At 42.0% G+C, this 14,461-nt stretch overlaps 1 pseudogene; it reads right to left on the bottom strand.

Annotated features, from left to right (window-relative positions):
- Positions 1 to 192: 192 nt before the first annotated feature.
- Positions 193 to 499, bottom strand: LOC147434799 (large ribosomal subunit protein eL37x pseudogene; annotated as a pseudogene).
- Between the last annotated feature and the right edge of the window lie 13,962 nt (positions 500 to 14,461).

Here is a 14,461-nt window from a genome sequence, read left to right as displayed (position 1 = left end):
TCGCGCTTGAAAATACCAAACCTTGGCCTGTAGAAAACTCAAATTGGTAAAGCATCCAGTAAACAGGAGGCCGATAATAAAAAAAAGCTTTATTGCTACAAAGGTCGAAATTGTATATCCCCCAGGAAGGTTCAGTTCACATGCACCTTTTTGGATAAAGGAATCTCCGTACATCAATGACATCAAACCATCTTAAGCCATTGCTGCAGCCTTTGACTGTTTACATGGCGCAGTTGTCCCCTCTCTAAAGTTGTTTTTGAAAAGCTGCGACAGATGTCGCAAATGGTGCATCCTTCCAGTTCGTGTGTTCTTTCTCCTGATCGCTTTTACACTCCAGTTATAATGGCCAATGTGCTTGGCAGGATAGGCACAAGCAGCACAACGACTCTTCTGGATATGGAAGCTGGTGCGCCCACATCTGCGGCACAGGTTGTGTGACTTGTTCCTTCTCTTAACAAAGCTTCTTCTACCCTTGCCCATCTCGGCTCACAAAGTCAATGCGACAAGAGGAAGCTCTGATCGCAGAAAGGAATCTCGCTCTCTCCCTCTCTCTCTCTCTCTCTCTCTCTCTCACACACACACACTCACTCACTCATACACAATGAAAGGGGTCTGAAAGCTACTGAAAATAGTCCACGGTGCCGTGGACTGTTTTGAGGGGTTTTGAATTGCTTAAATCATAGTAAAATCTTATGCCTTGGGTGGTATGTAATTCAATGCTTGGCCTACAATGCTCTCTCTCTCTCTCTCTCACTATCTCTCTCTTAGTTCATCACCTACAACATCTCTCTCTCTCTCTCTCTCTCTCTCTCTCTCTCTCTCTCTCTCTCTCTCTCACTCACACACACACACACACACACACACACACACACACACACACACACACACACACACACACACACACACACACACACACACACACACACACACACACACACAAGTCATCACCTCTCAACAAAAGACCCCATCTGGGGAGTCATGTACAATCCAACGTGAGGCATCTCTAACATGCCGAGTAGAGAGTGTACCTCTCTCTTCTCTCTCTCTCTCTCTCTCTCTCTCTCTCTCTCTCCCTTCCTTTGAAAGAGATCCAAATTGTCGAGCTGCCAAGCAGGGAGTGCATCTCTCTCTCTCTCTCTCTCTCTCTCTCTCTCTCTCTCTCTCTCTCTCTCTCTCTCTCTCTCTCTCTCTCTCTCTCTATCTCTCTCTCTAGGAAGTCCAAAAACTCCTGACTCAATAGTTTGCGGCACCGCGGATCGTTTTAAAGAATTTTGAAATCCCATCGAATCTCTTGAACTCTAAAGCAAAGGAGGTTCCAAGTCTCGTATCCCCCTTTGAGCACAGAGGGATCTGCCTTGCGACCTATCCAACCTCCACCATTGGGATCAAGTATCCTCGCTTCTCCCAACCATTGGGATCGATTATCCTCTCTTAATTGACAGATGTTGCAAAGCCCAAATAGTGCCCATTCAAAAAACACGTTATTGACTCATGTTGATAGATCTCTCAGGCTCTTTATGATGTGCGAGAATCTGCTTCACCACGCTTTGTAAGCGTACATTCACAAGATAGCTAGCAAAAGCACACAAAATACTAAACCCTCAGCACCCCTTGGGTGCCCCTCAATGACAACCTTCATCTTTTGACACCACTATCGAGTACCACATGAAAAATCACATAAGCTCACAAACAATCCTTGGAAGAAAAGAACAAGCAACATAGGAATCATTTGTACCCTCTTTCATTTGACAATGGCCATCTCTTTGAGGGGACATGATCAAAGTCTTCTAAATGTATTGTCGTTGTTGATATGCCCACCTCTAGAATGTACGGTGAGGTACCTTGGTGCTCAATTGGGATCCGCTTCCATAACATTTGTAAGTCTATCCATAACTTTTTGTAATCCAACAACCCACTCTTCGGTGAGCAAGTCTACAAAATTTTTCTTGGATGCATGTCAAGATCATCCGTGGGTGCTAGGCATCACCAGTTCACTTTTGCTTGTGTATCATTTTCCTTTATATATTACTCAAAAAGAGATATTGAAAACTTGAGAAAATTTTAACTACTTTTACAATATTTTCCTCAAAATCCAGCCAGTCTTTCGTATATCTCTATGTATATCTCGCACAAGCCCGGGAAGGCAAAGCTAGAGGTTGAGGCAATGTTTCAAGGTAGTGTGGGCAAAGGGTGGAGGCCAAGATCTCTCCAGGGGGGATGGCACAGAGCAAGCCCTAGTCTCTCTCTCTCTCTCTCTCTCTCTCTCTCTCTCTCTCTCTCTCTCTCTCTCTCCCCCCAAGTTTTTTTTGTGAATCTTGATAAATTTGTTCGCCCTTGGCTATCGCCTGTTTATCCCGCATGTTTATCCAAGTCATCATTGGGAAGATTTGTGTGCAGCCAGGTGCAAGCCAACAGGCGCATTACAACGCTCCTACCACCGACAACCTCTCACTATTCAACAATAGTCTTTGCATCATCAGCCCTTTGGCCATGACTAAGGTGGTAGCTATACTCAATACTTGCACCACTGCTTGCAAGGTCTGCCACCACCACTTGCGGTGATGGGGGTTATGAAGAATGCCATCCATGCAAATTATCTATGAACATGGGTTGTTAGAGTAGCATGAGGTGTATAATCTTTAAAGGCAATTAGGTTGGAGTTGCTATGCATGAGAATTGGCCATCAATTAAGTGTTAAAGAATATGATGTTAAAGAATATGTCCATTGTGCTATGGGCGGTTGGACACTGACTATACTATGTTGTAAATATACTTTGGATAATAGTTCAAAAGAGAAGAAGTGAAGAGCAGCTCGTTGAATGGCTGCTGCAGGGTAACGATTGTGTGTGTGTGTCTCGATGTGTATTGGTGTGTGTGTGTGTGTAGTCTTCTTTCCTACCTTCTCCATCACCTGCGCACTCTCAGTTTGAGGAGCTACAGTCAATACACAGGTTTCCGCAGCTCTAGAAAACAGCAAAAAAGAGAGGTTTTTTGGTCATAACTCCCTCACCCGAACTCGGAATACAGTGATCCAGGAGTCTATCTTTATGTTTTTGGGCGTTCCGGACGCATTGGTGTACTCAGATTTGCCAAAATCTGTAATTTTTTGCAACAAACAGCCAGCTCACACAAGCATAGGAGATGTCCAGTTTTGCACTCGGCAGTAGATTTACAGGTTACAGGTGAAGAATTCAGCATTTACACAGGTTTTGGAGAGCGACATAGAGCTTTTGCATCATGATATTGTGTTATCGAAGATTATGTTTGGTTGTTGTGGGTCCGTTATGGACAGCCTCCTATGTAAGAAAGGTTGTGGGAAGAAGTTGAGGCGGTTATATTGTCAGATTGAGTACTTTGTGGTTATGTATGGATATGCGATCAATGTATTTTGGAAAATTGCAGCCTTTGTGAGGGTCGAGTGAGGTTTTTTGAAGCCTTGCCTTGGGAGCTTTGGTACCTTGGCAAGGTGGATTAGGCACTGGAGCGAACCCCCGACTAGCCCCGCGAAAGACCTCATATGTCGTTTACGACTATGGGAAGAAGGTGGATGTATGGATATGTGGTACAGGATAGCGTATGGATTGCATTTGCATACAGGTCCATGTGGACATTGTTTTAGAGTATTTATGCATAGTACTGAGTCAGTCTGTGGCAAAGTGAGTCAGTGGATTTTCCCTTGGCAGTGAGAGATTTTCTGTCAGTGTTTATAAGCACTTTGGTTGAGATTGTCCCTTGAGATATTTTCCAAATACAAACGAAACTCTGCCGAAATTTTATCAAAATCCTTTGAAAGAAATTGAGAGAGTGAAGATGGTAGAAAGTTTAACTCAAGTCACACAGATTGTTGGAGAGAAGCTGACCAGAGAGAACTACAGCATATGGTCTTACAGGATGGAGAACTTTATCATGGGCAAAGGTTTATGGGATTATATTACAGGTGAACAAGAGTGTCCCGAGGTTGGTTTGGAACCAAATAGAGAGAATGTTGAAGCACATAAAACATGGCAAGTAGGAGTAGAAGCTTACAAGAAGTGGATCGAGAATTCAAGGAAAGTGATGCATTGGATTTCACTATGCATTAGTGACTTCTTTATACCACATGTGAAGAAGACTCAATCTCCAAAGGAAGCATGGGAGATACTAGCAAGAATGAACAGCTCCAATACAGAACCACGAAAAGTTCACTTGAAGCAAAGGTTACATTGTGTATGGCGAGGAAATAGATCCATATCAGATTATGTGACAGAGATAAAGCAAATACAGGAAGATCTTGCGAGCATTAATGTTGAAGTTCTAGATGATGACTTAGTTTCAGTGACATTGAATGGTTTGGGACCGGAATACAAGTCATTGGATACATCTATATCTGTTCGAGGACACATGCCTGATTTTGAAGAGTTAGTAAACCTTTGTTTGCAAGAAGAGGTGAAGTTAGGCAAGTCAGGTCCTTCTACATCAAATAACAATTCCAGAGATCACGTTTTTTACTTTAGAGGTCGTGGAAACAATATAGATGGAAGAGGAAACTATGGTCGTGGAAACAATGTTGGAAGAGGTCAATGGCAAAACCAACAAAGTCAAAGTTACAATGATTATAGCCAAAGAGGCAGGAGGAGAGCCCGAACTCGTGGACGTGGAGGTGGACGATTTGTACATCCTCAAAGAGATGGATATTGTAACAGATGTGGCATTTATGGTCACTTTGAAAGAGAATGTTACACAAGGCTAAATCAAAATCGTGATCGTGGTGGAAGAGGCCGAGGTTATGGCAGACATGGAGGAAACTTTGTTGGATACAATCCTCATGATCAAAATATATATGACAATAGGTCGAGTGGACATTTATTTCCTATGGAGCATGTTGTTGGAAGCATGGTGGAGCCACATCATACAGATGATTGGTATTTAGATAGTGGTGCCACAAATCATATGACATATCATGGTGAATGGTTTGACAGAAAAGAGAAGTTAGAAGAGGATGAGTTTGTCACTACACGTGATGATACTATGCATCAGATTACACATGTTGGTTCAGTTCCATTGCTAGAAAAAGACGGGACATACAACACATTGGGAGATGTTCTATATGTGCCTTCAATCACAAAGAATTTAGCATCAGTTGGACAGATGACAGATCAAGGGTTGCAAGTCCGTTTTAATCATTATGGCTGCTTCATAGAGGAGTTTCACAACGGCAGACCAGGCAAGATATTGGCACGTGGAAGAAAGAAAGTTCGCCTGTTCTCATTGGAAGCTGGAGATCCATGTTTACACAGTGGTATGTATGCAAACAAATCATTCACTCAAGATGATTGGGCAAATTTATGGCATAAGAGAATTGGTCATGTCAATTTTAGAAGACTAAAGCATATGCAATCACATCAAATTGTACGTGGATTACCAAAGTTTGGCAGATTGAATTTTGATCATGTTTGTGAAGCTTGTCAATTTGGAAAGCAATTTCGTTTACCATTTCCAAAGAGGGGGAGAATTAGCCAAAGTCCTTTGGAAATTGTTAATTTAGATATTTGGGGACCTTGTGATCATGCTACGCCAAATGGTTGTCGATATTTTATCACATTTACGGATGATTACAGCAGAATGACATGGGTTTACTTTCTAAAGGCAAAGTCAGAGGCACTTGAAGTATTTTTGGAGTTCAAAGTTATGGTTGAGAAAGAGAATGGTTGTCAAATTAAATGCCTACGTACAGATGGAGGGGGAGAGTACATGTCACACAGTTTTGATGATTACTTACGTGAACAAGGCATAAGAAGACAGATTACTTGCAGATACACACCACAACAAAATGGAGTTGCTGAGAGAAAGAATAGAGTCATAGCAGAGATTGCAAGAGCCATGATGAATGAGATGAATATGCCATTAACATATTGGGCTGAAGTAGTTCATACAGCAGTACACATTATGAATCGAACACCAACAGCTGCCATTCATGAAATTTCACCTTATGAGAGACTTTATGGGATCAAGCCAACAGTTTCCTACATGAAAGTTTTTGGATGTGTTTACTATGTTCATGTGCCAAATGAAGCAAGAAAGAAGATGGAGCCAAAGGCTGTGAAGTGTATATTCTTGGGCTACCCAGTTGAAAAGAAAGGTTACAAGTGCTATGATCCTACGACAAGACAAGTTTATGTCAGTAGAGATGTCAGATTTTGTGAGCATGAACCATGGTATAAACCAAAGCCAGTGATGATAGAAGATGAGTATGAAGAGCAAGAGAATGTGCGTCATGTTGTTGATAAGCCAGGACCATCAACAAGAACTATTTCAGGACCACATATGGCAGAGGAGAGTATAGGAAGTGTCAACCCATGGAGCGGTCGTTTGCGAGATAAGAAGCAAGACGAGAAAGGCAAGAAGAAAGTGGTTGAAGAGAGTTCTGGAGATGAAAGCCTCGATGAAGAGCATGGTTTACCACATTTGAGGACACCTGGTAGTAAGCATATTGAGAAATATGTACCCCCATATGCAAGAGTTGAAGAGAAGAGTGCGCCATAGTTGAGAAGATCAGAGAGGGTGCGTTATCCAGTTGATAGATTGACATACAACGGTTACATGCGTACACATTATGCATACATGGTTTCACGTGTGCAACATAAAGAGCCTACATGTTTTCAAGAGGCAATTGGAAAATCAGAATGGGAGTCAGCTATGGATGATGAGATGGATGCTCTTGTGAAGAATGACACTTGGGATTTGGTTCGCTTGCCAAGTGGAAAGAAAGCAATTGGTTCAAAATGGGTATACAAAGTCAAGTGCTAGTCAGATGGTAGTGTGGAAAGATACAAAGCGAGGCTTGTTGCTAAAGGTTATGCACAAACAAAAGGTCTTGATTATGATGAGACATTTAGTCCAGTTGCAAAGATGACAACAGTCAGATTGGTGATAGCAATGGCAAGTATGTTCGGTTGGAAGTTACGGCAAATGGATGTGGATAATGCATTCTTGAATGGTGACTTGGAAGAAGAAGTTTATATGATACAGCCAGAGGGTTATCAACATCCAAAGTTTTCATATTATGTGTGTAAGTTGAAGAAAGCATGGTATGGTTTGAAGCAAGCATCTAGAGCTTGGTGTGAAAAGATAACCAGATTCTTGAAGAAGATTGGATTTAAACAATCTACTGCTGACCACTCATTATTTTTGAAGCATGTTGATGGAGAGATCGTCGTTATTGTTATCTATGTTGATGACTTGATTCTCACTGGAAGTCATGCTGAGCAAATTTTGCATGTCAAGAAGAGTTTGTTGAGAGAATTCAACATGAAGGACCTTGGTGAGTTGAGATATTTCTTGGGAATTGAAATTGTCAATACTTTATCAGGAATTTGGATGATACAAAGACAATATGCGTTGGATATTCTTGAGAAGTATGGAATGACAGCGTGCAAACCGGTTGATACACCTTTTGATCAAAATGTGAAGTTGTTTGATGATGGACATTACATTGAGGATGTCACTATGTATCGCAAGATGGTTGGAAGCCTTATTTACTTGACAATAACAAGGCCAAATTTGAGTTATGCAGTGGGTGTTGTGAGTCAATTCGTGCAAAATCCATGTAAAAGTCATCTTGATGCAATGAGACGGATTATGAGATATGTGAAAGCCACTGTCAGTTATGGAATGTTTTATGAAAAGAATGGGAAGCTTTGTCTTTATGGTTACACAGATGCAGATTGGGCAGGAGATTTTATGGATAGAAGATCTATAAGTGGTAATGCATTTTCCATTGGCAATGGTATGATAAGTTGGAGTAGCAAGAAGCAATCAACTGTAGCATTATCAAGTACAGAAGCTGAATATCATGGAGCAGCTTTGGTAGCATGTGAAGAGTCATGGTTGAGAGTACTTATGGTAGACTTTGGTTTTGACTATCTTGACAGTGTCATTATATATTGTGACAATATTAGCAGCATCATGTTGGCAAAGAATCCAGTCTACCATGCTCGCACTAAACACATTGAGGTACATTATCACTTCATTAGAGAAAAAGTTTTGGCAAATGAGATTGATTTGGTGTATGTGAAGACAAATGATCAAGTTGCGGATATATTCACAAAAGCTCTTGGAAAGGAGAAGTTTTGCTACTTTCGTGAAGCATTGGGAATCCATCATATGCAAGCTCACTCTGAGCTTGAGGGGGAGTGTTAAAGAATATGTCCATTGTGCTATGGGCGGCTGGACACTGACTATACTATGTTGTAAATATACTTTGGATAATAGTTCAAAAGAGAAGAAGTGAAGAGCAGCTCGTTGAATGGCTGCTGCAGGTTAACGATTGTGTGTGTGTGTCTCGATGTGTGTTGGTGTGTGTGTGTAGTCTTCTTTCCTACCTTCTCCATCACCTGCGCACTCTACATTAAGGTGGGTGTCACACTTGGGCAAGGATGGCTGGCCAGCCATGTCAAGGTGGAGGGCCAAAACAAAAAACAAAAGACAATGAAGGTTGGCCAATGTAGCCTTCTTTTGCACCTCTTTGTTGGTAATTTTAGTGTGTCTTCTAGTGGTTCTTACTTTCCTAACCATAGTGCACTAGCACTTAGTCTCACTAGAGGCATCATTTAGAACATGAAGAGTTGATCAACAAAATACTACTATATACATAGTTGTGCTTACATGTTTATTTGTGAATTTTTCGAATTCAAACTTCATTTTAGATGGCTTTTATATGGGTGTACTTAAGATGAGTTCTCTAAGAGACTCTATGTTTAATCAAGTTCAAAATTCTATTAGAGGTGGGAACGCTACATAAGCTCCTTGAGCTTTAATTGGGTTAGTTTGCTCGAAAAATCTCGCTCGCCTTTTGGAATTGCCCCAACTGTGTCACAAGCGATATAAAAGGCAAGAGTACAGACACATTTGAGTGTATTTCTATATTACACATTCAAATCTATAGGAAAACCCAAGCTTTGCCACAATGGATTTTCAAGCCCCTTGATAGATATCGGGTAGAAAAATAGCACACATTTTTTGAGGCAAAATTTATTAATTTTGGATGTTTTTAGTCCTTTTTTTACTATACAAGTTTTGGCCCTTGGGTCAAAATTTGCTTCATGGGTGTCGTTCCACTCGTAGTGTTGAGATATTCCAAACTCATCTAGCCATGCCACGTGGCGCATCAACAATCATCGGCCCTATCTAGGGCCCCCATCTCAAGCAGTCATGTGGATGTACATCCATCTAATATGTTTATGTCTTTGAAGGAACATAAAATAATGGCGGTACGCACGTATCGCATGATCAAATGTGTGACCGCATTGGGTATGTGCACCTCTGCAACCCTTTTTGCAAATGTGCATGTGCACCTTTGCAACCCCATATGTCCACTCATTCAAATTCTATTTGTTAAAAATATGTGTATGTTGTACGTATGCTCATACTTTCAAAAAAGAGCTCATGCCACACGTGCAGCTGGTGTGCAATTGCACGCGCATATTAAATCTTTAGAAAAAAACTAAATTTCTTTGTCTTACCCTTAGCTTTTCCAAAATGAGTTTTCAAGTCCCCTCGTCAATAATGCACCAAAAGACAACCCACTTTTTTGAGAGAAAAATTCTCAAATTTTAGTGTATTTTTCAATATAGGAAATATGGTCTTGGGACACAAAAACTGACCATGGGGATCATTCAACTTGCCGCTATGAGATATGAACACTGGCCAAACCTTGCACCAGCATTTCCAAAAATTCCATGCTCTTTTTGTTTCCAAAATTCTCTCGCGATTTTGGAGGCGATGATATAGGTCTCGCCGTGTGAAACCTCTTGAGCGCCTCAGATACTCAATTTGAAATTCAAATTTATGTTCTTTTAATTAAACTTTTAGAGTTTAGGTCTTATCTCTTTCTTTCTCTCTCTACCAGACAACACACACACACTCTCTCTGTCTCTCTCTATGTCTCATTACTTGCACTCCATCGCCACTCTCTCTACCACCGCCAGTGCCATGCTCTCTCCCATGTACCGTTGTCGTCCGCTCGGCCTCCTGCACACTCCCTTTGAGCCACCACTCTCTATTGGCCTGCACACTCCATCTCAGTAGCCACTCTCTCTTGGGTTTCACACTACATCTCCGTCGTCACTCCCTCTCAGTCCCTTGGACACTTCCTCACCATCGCCTGCCCCTCTTTCTCTTCGTAGATTTGAGTTCCGTGATACTTCTATGCCATTGGTGCCACTCCTTCCCTGTCCGTGCTGCTCTTTTGGCAACAACAAGGTGCACTTTTTTCCCTCAAGTTTAGGTATGTGTTCAAAACATATGTAAATAAGTTATTTCAAATGTTTGTAATTAGGTTTTTTTGCGTACGTGTTTTTGTTTTCGTGTAAATAGGTTTTTGCTTTTGTGTAAACAATTTTCTCATGTAGACATGTTTTTAATTATGTGTAAAGACGTTTTTCTATGTAAACAGGTTTTTCAATATGGGAAATTGGGTCCCGGGACACCAAAACTGACCATGGGTATCATTCAACTTGCCGTAGTGAGATATGAATATTGGCAAAACCTTTCGCCAATAGTTCCAAAAATTTCAATACTCTTTTTTTTTTTGCAATCGTTTTGTGATTTCGGAGACGATGATATAGGTCTTGCCGTGTGAAACCGCTTGAGCGCCTCAGAAACTCAATTTGAAATTTAAATTTATGTTATTCTAATGAAAGTTTTAAAGTTTAGGTCTTATCTCTTTCTTTCTCTCTCTACCACACACACACACACACACATACACACACTCTTTGTCTTTGTTTGTGTCTTGTTACCTGCACTCCATCGCCACTCTCTCTCTCTGCCGCACAGGCATCACCACCGTTGACGCGATCTCTCCCACCTATTGCGCCCGACCGCTCATCCCCCTGCACACTCCCCCTCAAATTTCACTCTCTATTGTCCTGCACACTCCATCTTAGTGCCACTCTCTCTTGGGTTACACACTCCATCTCCGTCGCCACTCCCTCTTCGTCCTCACTCCCTCTGTCCCCTCCACACTCCCTTGCTACACTGCCTGCCCCTCTTCCTGTTCGTAGATTTGAGGTTCGTGTTGCTCCTATGCTATTGATGCTACCCCTTCCCCATCCGTGCTACTCTTTTGGCAACATCAAGGCACTCTTTTTACCCTGAAGCCAAGGTATGTTTTCAAAACATATGTAAACATATTATTTCAAATCTATGTAATTAGGCTTTTTTGTGTAAGTAAACAGTTTTTTGCTTTTGTGCAAAGAAGGTTTTCTATGTGAACATGTTCCTGTTTTTGTGTAAACAGATGTAAACAAGTTTTTGTTTATCTTTACGTCTAGCCCCTTGATGAAAATTGATGCGTGAAGCAACCATGGTGTGATGGATTACTTCGCTAATAGTACCAGGTCGTTGAGAGTTGATGTATTCGGCCATCTCTTTAGGTAATCCCGCACAGAATTGCTGCCTTTGCTCGTCAAAGTCTATCTTTTGAAAGACAGTAGCCTTGAGATGTAAATCCCAAAACTTGTCTACATATTTGTGGATAGACTCATGGGAGAGGAGCTTCAAGCTGCGCCATTCGGTAAGCACTTTGTCCTTTGCATCGCTTGCAAGGAATCGCTTCATGATGGAAACTCGTAGAGTTTTCCATGTCTTTGGGGCTTCACCATTTCCATGAAGGCTAGCCCACCATTGACGAGCTGATTTTTGGAAGTGCATAGCTACATGGCGTAGCTTGGAGGACTCTGTGAAGCCCTGATCTCCAAAGGCCGCATCAAATTGCTGGATAAAGGCCAACACTTTGTCGGTAGCACCGAAGGTGCCATCATAGGTGAGAAAAGAGATACTCTTTCTTCCCTCCTTGAACTTCTTTAGCTTTTGTGACCTTCGCCATGCAGAAAATGATTTGCGATGTCCTCCCCTCTTGTATTCTCTAGGAGAATAGCCATAACTTTCGTCGGAAGAGGAGGAAGGTGAAGAAGAAGGAGAAGAGGGTGACCTCTTCCTAGCCCTTTTCTTCCTTTGTTTCCTCTCTTGCCTTTCAGAGTGATGAGGAGAAGGACTATGTGTTGATCTTTTCCTCTTGGGAGGAGTGGGCGATCGTCTAGACCGCCGTCTTCGTGGAGCCACATCTTCAGAGGGACTTAAACTTTCATTGCTTTCTTGCTCTTTGGATTCCTCCTCTCGAATGGGAGAGAGTCTTCTTGCTCTTTGGATTCCTCCTCTCGAATGGGAGAGAGTCTTCTTTTGGGGGTCTCCTCAAGAGGCCTCCTAAGCTCTCTCTCCTCTTGGAGAGGAAGGGAAATTCCATAAGCACGAAGTTGTTGAGTAACTTCGGCTTGCAAAGCAGGGTTGCCCATAGCTTGCTGCAACCTAGTGACGAGATAATTCACAAACATGGGAGCATCATCATTAGCACCTTCATGTGCAAAATCAAAGCTATCAATGTTCATTCTACTCTCTTGATTATTGTCAGCCATGTTAACAAAATTTATGTATGTACTTAGTGTATGCTTTGGCAGTTCAAAACCTTAGTTGCCACTCCTCTTAGCCTTTGAAAATCGGCTCTTAAGTATCTACACCCACGGCTCGAAGTGGTTAATTATAGAGAGTAGAGGAGTAGGTCTAACATAGCAGAGTTGCCGAGGGCTAGCTCCTTTCGGACTTCTTATGGCTCAATAATGGTAAAGCCGTAGGCAAGTCTAAAAAGACTCCATTATTAAGTCCAAAGCTCCCGAGGTGTGCAACATCCCCCACATAGTGGACTCAACAAAACCGATAATAGATCCTTGTTCCACTTACCCTAATATAATTAACAACATCAACCATTTATAGGCTACTTAAGGACCTCTCTTCTTAAGCAAGAAAAGAGAAACCAAATGCTCTGATACCAATGTAATCGAATTGGCCTATTTAATTTGAGAGTAGCGGAAATTAATGAGAGTACTTTTGAGAAATGACTTTGTGAGCATAGCGGGTGGACATAATTGAAGATAGCAACATAATCATAGCAATTAGTTAACTTGGCGTGAACAATACTTTTGCAAGAGAGAGAATTTAGAGAACATGACAACAGTTGAGGACCGGATTTATGTGGAGCCGGTCCCCCCTCCAATAGGCATTTGTATTATGATTTCTCCCATTAAGAGAGACTTGTTACAATACAATCTTTGTGTTCCTTGTGACCTAGGTGATGCAATGAAGATGCAAAGCTTCATGCATCACAAACATAGCATAAACTTGAAGAAAGATTTAACTATCCCAAGCCTCAGGCCCAAGACCTCAAACACCTTCGAAGGTGGAGAGAGCTAGCAGGGAATGAGGGTAGGGAAGAGGAAGAAGAAACATTTCGTAGGAGAAAGAATTAGTTCCTCACTTATCATAACTCTTGTTGCTAGCATACATAATAGCATACTAATGAAGAAGAAGGAGATGGCAAGCTTAAGCATTGAAGCATGGCTCTTGGTTGGATTTGCACTCCATATCCAAGAGTGTTGGTGTAGGCTCTCAACCTCTACTTGCTTGGAGAAGGAGAGGGAGTTCTTGCACTTTGCATAGCACACAATGAGAGTGTTTGTGAGTGTGTGTGGGTGAGTATACCCCCTAAGCAACCCCCTAGCTTGCTTGGGTCGACCCTCCCTTGTAGCTCATGCTTGAAGCTCATTGGACCCCTCCAGGCCTAGCCAATCACAAGTAGGAGGCATTACAAGCAGCAAGGGTAGCCTTGAGACAAGTGTCCCCCTTTCCCCTTTGACAGAGAGGGCTAGATAAATGCTAAATCATTTAATTAAATCTCCTAAATTATTATCGGACCCGTTGGGTGACCAACCAATAGACTTCAAGCACACCATGAGGGCAACATGAGGAGGAACTTGACAAGTGTCCCTTTTGCTTTCTTTGTACCATGCATGCCTTGTGTGAGTGTGTGGGTGTTCTCTCTCATCCCCCCTCATGTAGGGCTCCCCCCCTCCTTGTAGGGATTGAATATTTGACTTTTTGACACCTCAAGCCCCTCATACATAGACCCAGTTCCCACCACAAGCTTGGCCGTTAAGCACTTTAAGCTTGGGCTAGGTTCTCACCTTAAGTGCAACCCTAGCATCTCAAGCATGTCAAGCACCTCAAGCATCTCAATAATTAAGCACCTCAAGCATCTCAAGCACCTCAAGCACCTTAGTCATCAAGCATGACAAGCACCTCGAGCTGGGTCGGGTTCCCGCGCCTCAAGCTCAACGCTAGCTTACCTAAGGTCAAAGGCCTTTTACACACATTATTGGAGGTCTTCAATGAAGCTAACCCTAAGGTATTATGCTCCATTGGTTAGCCTTGATCTTTGATAGACCATCTCTCATTTGGGCCCCTTTACCATTTGCCCCATGTTGAGATAGATCTATAAGCACATGTCTATATCTTAACCCTTGTTCCCGTTTATTCTCCCACATTAAGTGATCAATTTAATATGAGAGAATCATTTGGGTTGGTTAGATATTAG

Source organism: Adiantum capillus-veneris, chromosome 19 (genome assembly GCF_014529385.1).
Source record: "Adiantum capillus-veneris isolate H3 chromosome 19, ASM1452938v2, whole genome shotgun sequence".
NCBI classification, from domain to species: Eukaryota; Viridiplantae; Streptophyta; class Polypodiopsida; order Polypodiales; family Pteridaceae; genus Adiantum; species Adiantum capillus-veneris.
The sequence above is the reverse complement of the archived record's forward strand: the minus strand, read 5'-3'. Positions and strand labels throughout refer to the sequence as shown.